The 5112-nt window shown below is 51.6% G+C and overlaps 1 pseudogene; it reads right to left on the reverse strand.

Moving 5' to 3' along the window:
* Positions 1 to 1375: 1375 nt before the first annotated feature.
* LOC103081299 (40S ribosomal protein S27-like) overlaps positions 1376 to 5112 on the reverse strand; it is an 11166-nt pseudogene continuing 7429 nt past the window's right edge.

The raw sequence follows: 5112 nt of genomic DNA on the forward strand, positions 1-5112 counted from the left end.
CAGAGTTCTTAAAAAATAATCCTCTGCGCCAACCCGTTATCTTCAAAAATATACCTCAAATATGATTTTAACTTTGAGAAATAAGTGAAAAGAATCAATCTAGCTTCCCATCAGCTACCAGAATCTAAAAGGGGAAGAGACAAAGCTACTGTATTTGGTAAAACCTCAAGTACACTAGCGGCGGAGGCCGCCACCGGGAAGCCCTCCCCCTGCCTCCAGGACGGCCCAGGCCTGAGAAAGCCAGCCAGCCTCCTGACCTCATCTATCTCATCTCTGCAGAGCCAGGCGAGCTCCCTGCGTTGTGCTCCATGGCGCCAGTCGCTGGGCGGTCCAGAACATCAGGCAAAACACAAGTTTGGGTGTCACGGGAGGAGGGCGCGTCTGCCTTCCGGGAGTCGTAAGGACTTTATCCACGCGTGGTTTGCAGGGACCAGGGAAAGTGGGCAGACCCAGCAGCCCGGCACTTCCTTGTTTCATGTACAGGAGAAGTTAGAGGGTGCCGTGCTTCTGAAGTTTGGTAAAATTGCTAAAGCTTCAGATGTGCTGGTGTCTGTCTGCACCCAAAGAGGCAAAGGGCTCATCTACTCCAGAGAATGAGAAAGTTTCTGCCCCAGCTTACCTGCCACCCTCCCTCTTTTTCCTTCCCCCACCCCTTGGTTTTCATTCCCTTTTAGTGCAAATAGGCTTATTTAAATTGTAGAGCAATGAACAATATGGTAAAAAAATAGTTCTTCCAACCAGAATAAAAGCATCCACGATGAAAGAGAAAATGCTTTCAGCACACCCCCATCCCTGCAGCCCCATCAGCTACCCAGAGGTGACTGTGCAATGGAAGCATTTGGTACAATCTTTCTGAACATTTCCCGGACCAGCACTTTTGTGGGTGGAGACACATGCAGAGCTCTGTGCTGAGAATGGGGCCTCTGTCAGAATGCAAAACACACATCCTTCCATGACACTGACGTCCTAATTGCTGAGCGGTCCACTGTGAGGCTGTAACCCAGTTAATTGAAACTTGATCCATAAATGGTATATAAAAGATTTCCCCGGTTTTGGGGGATGACAAACGGTGCCGCCCTACACACCCTTACACGTGCACTTGTGCACAGTCGAGAGAGTGTGCCCTTGTGATAAATTCCTAGCAGTGGAATTGCTGGGTCAAAGGTTATGTGCATTTTACATTTTAATGGGCGTTGCCCAATCGCCCTGCAAAAAGTTTGCGCCAACTTATAGCCCCGTTAACGTTGTAAGAACAGCCAATTTCCTCAGAACTTCACCAAATTCACATTCTATCAAACTTATGCCTTTTTTTTTTTTTTTAATCCAAAATGTGTTTATTGGGATGGTTTCCGATCCATCTTGATTCCAGGGGCTTTTAGTGCTGCTTCCGTCTGAAAGAGCACCCTCTGTAAGCCTTGCTTTTCCTCCTGTAGGCTGGCAGAGGACGGTAGAGCAGCCAACACACAGAACTACCGTTTGTGCATGGCTGAAGACGGTGGTGATTTTATAGCATCCTGGGCGTTTCACTTCCCTGGAATAGGAGCTGGGGCTCTGCGCCAGGCGCTTCTTGTGTTTCCCCTTCTCTTCTGGAGAGGGGTGAAGGCGATCCTTTGCGAGAGGCGTGTTCTCGTGGGGAGGTCGTCACCGTCGGAAAAAGGGCAAGTCGTTATTTTCTTAAATTTGCATTTGTATTATGAAGAGTGTTTATGGAGCATTTGCCTTTATTGGATGGAAACGTGTCGGTCTTGACTACTGTTCATTTCCATTAGATCTTTAGTCGTTTTAGAAATTGATCTATAAAAGCTTTTATTTATCATTAGCCTTTATTTGTCAACTAGGTCACAAATACATGCCCTGTTTGCCTATTATTTAAGCACATAGCAGTTTACAATATTTGTGGAATACAATTTATCTGCTTTTCCTGGAGAGCATTTAGGGTTTCCACTAGGCTCACGTGAGCCCCGCCTATGTAGAGAAGACGTAACCTCTCCTTGCTTTCCTCTTGTGCTGCCAAGGGTTTGCTTCCACACGTGCGTCTTTCCTGCTTCAGATCCGTGTGCTGGCGTGTGCGGTGACACAGGGACTCGGCTGGAGGAGGCTCTGTTGTACTCTTGTTCATCAGCCTATCGGCTCTGCTGACGCGCTGCCAGAGCAGGGCTTTCTGCTCTTTTGGAAATAAAAGGATTCAGACAGGCTTTTGGAGGGTCCAGGCAGGAACTTGCCTCCTTCCCTTCTTGGATCAAAGATTCGGCCCTTTTCCCAGTCGGCGGGGGGGAACCCTGGGCTGTATTTTGAAGGAGGCCTCAAGGCGTAAATGCAGCAGGAAGATTGAGAGAAAAAGGGAAAATGGGCTCTTCTGGTGCGAAGAGAAAAACACCGATTTAAAATGACAGAATCACTTATGTGCATAAGCCACAGAGCTAAGAGGCCCCATTTTCACTTAAACAGCATGAACGACAAACACAACCACTGGGCTGAAAGAACAGCTGAGCAGATGAATTCTGTTTACCTTTTGTTGGTTCAACTCTGCTCAAGCAAGAGAGAAGGAATATACAATTTATTTGTTACTCTCGTTTTAACAGTATCTCTACAGTGAGTTTCCCTGGTTGAACAGATGAAACTCCTTATGGAAAGTTCTAGAGGTCACATTCTGGCCAAGGTTTTCAGTACTCCTCCCATAGTTCATAAGTAGGTGGGATATTTTTTCTTTAAAGACCAGATAAGTTAATTGCACAGTCAGTAGCATCAGCGACTTCTCTTTCTTGGCATGAGTGACATGATATGCCTTGGCAAAGACCTACACACTCTGATTTCAACATAAATCATATAATCCTGCAGATCGAGTTCCAGGCAGTTTAGCTGAAAGGCACAGAAGAGCCCTTCCCCCGCCCCCACCAAGTGTCTGCCTTGTGGTAAACTGTGTGATTTGTGTAACAATTATAAGGTGATCGATGAGGATACGATGTCATCATTAAGGACTAAGGGGTATCACTGCTATGAGTACCGATCACCACGTGTGCTTCCGTGCTCCACGCGTAGATGCAAGTGTGTGCTCTCACTTCACCCCGCTGCCCCGTGAGCCCTACAGGACCTGTTCTGTGATGCCCGCTCTACGGACACAGGTTCAGAGGCTCGGCTGACTGAGATCACACAGCCCCCGATGCAGAGTTGGGACCTGCAGGACCACGTGACCTCAAGCTCTGTGTTCTTCCCGTGATTTCTTACTGTCCCTTCCCCTGCAGACGAGACAGGGCCCTGGGAGAGGCAGGACCCTTTCCAGGGGTAGGTTAATTCCACGTCACCTTAAGGATCAGGGTCAACCACACTCTCCCCCTCCGTCCCTTCTGCCATTTACCGAGGAAGTCTTTCCTCAGAGGGCCCAAAGAGCGCCCATCCTTGACCCTGGCCAGCGTTCCAACTCTACCAAGAGGGTCCACAGGGAGCCCTGGGGGCAGGCCTTCCGGCTGAGGAAGGGCTGGACCAGGACCCGCCACGACGGCCCACGTCCGGGCCTGGCGCCTGCGGTGACGGCCCCCAGCGCCACTCTGCAGCCATCAGCCCCACCATCCGTGACAGCCCTGCTGCCGGTGGCTCCCTGGCCCCTGCGCCCCGCAAACGTGGCTCTTCCAGGCTTCATGATTCGCTCTGTCCTCCTTCCCCCTCTTGCAGCTCCTTCCTTCAAGCCCCCGTGTGTCTTGCATCCTGGATCCCCACCCTCCCCTCTGCTCACACCACTCACCCCCATTTTGGACATAACCTTAATTTGCTGCTTTTGTGTATTTCTGTCAACTGATTTCCACCGAAGCCCGTTACACACTGCCCTGGATGACGTCGTCATGTCCTCGGTGGTAGACACTGTCCACGTTTGCACGGTGCCCCATCACACCTCCAGCCCGTCCTTCCCAAACTTCAGACACTGGGATGCCCTACAGGGAGCCAGGCTCAGTCACCTACAGAGTCTGCCCCACGCACTCAGGGCCATGCTCAGATGGTGCCTTTGAACACATTAGAAAAGAGTACTTTCCTCAAAACACTTTAGTGCCATTGGGCAAAAATCGTACTTGACACATGGAATTATGATGACTGTGATGTGAACGGCACCCCTTTATTTGTATTAAAGGGGGAACAACTACACACTTGCACCGGCCTCTTATCCTGCATCTCAGAGACTCCGTTGCTGTTGGGGTTCGGGGTTCGCCGTGGCCCGGCCACCCCCGCTGCCCGGGAGTGTCCACCTCCCCAGGGAGGACGTATGGAGTCTTAGTGAATTTCTCTCAGTGGAAGGAGTGACACGGGCTTGTTGTTATCCTTCTGGTGCAAGCGGAGAGGTGCCCCCACCGAGCCCAGATTGGGTACCGCCTGCGCCTCCATCCAGGAGGACGACGTGAGCTTTGCTGGAGGAGTCCAGTAATTCTCCAGTGTGCTGGGGCGGCAGCAGCAGACAGCACATGTGGGACGTGTGCGGAGGGGGTCTCTCTGAACGGCTCTGTCCCCGGGTCTGGAGGGTGGCTGTGTGTGGTTACGTGACCCCGTGTGTTCATCCTTCAGGCAGCTTCTGCTTCAGGGCCAGAGCCTGCCTCTGCTAGGGGCGTGCTCAGCGCCAGCAACACGGCTTCATTCTCCACGAGGGCCAGGAGGGGACGTGCAGGCAGGCATCGGGGAGCCGGGCCTGGGAGCAGCGTCTGGACCGACAGCCAGGCTGCAGGGGCGGGCAGCGTCCTCATGCCCCGTTGTGGCCCGTCACTCCCGTCTCCCCGGAGCCTGATGCTAAATGTGGGTTGTGGGCTTTGTTAAGTCCTGCATTTGCTTTCTAACTTGGATACTCAGCAGTTGAAGGAATTCAAAAGCAGATTTATTCCAGTGCACTTGAACAATGCATTTGAATGTATGACTCACATCCTTGGACAAAGGAAAAGGGACCCCTAGGAGGGAAAGCTGCTCGTGGCCTGTGGGCAGCAGAACGTCTTCACTGTATGGACTGTACTCTCTGCCCGTCCCCTGGACTCACAGCCAGTCCCCTGGACTCACTGCTGGTCACCAGAGGTGTTTCCTTCACACCTAATGTCTCCACTAGTGACGTACGGCAGGCAAAAGCTTAAGATTGGCAGCAGG

Source organism: Lipotes vexillifer, unplaced genomic scaffold, assembly GCF_000442215.2.
Source record: "Lipotes vexillifer unplaced genomic scaffold, Lipotes_vexillifer_v1.1 scaffold1162, whole genome shotgun sequence".
NCBI classification, from domain to species: Eukaryota; Metazoa; Chordata; class Mammalia; order Artiodactyla; family Lipotidae; genus Lipotes; species Lipotes vexillifer.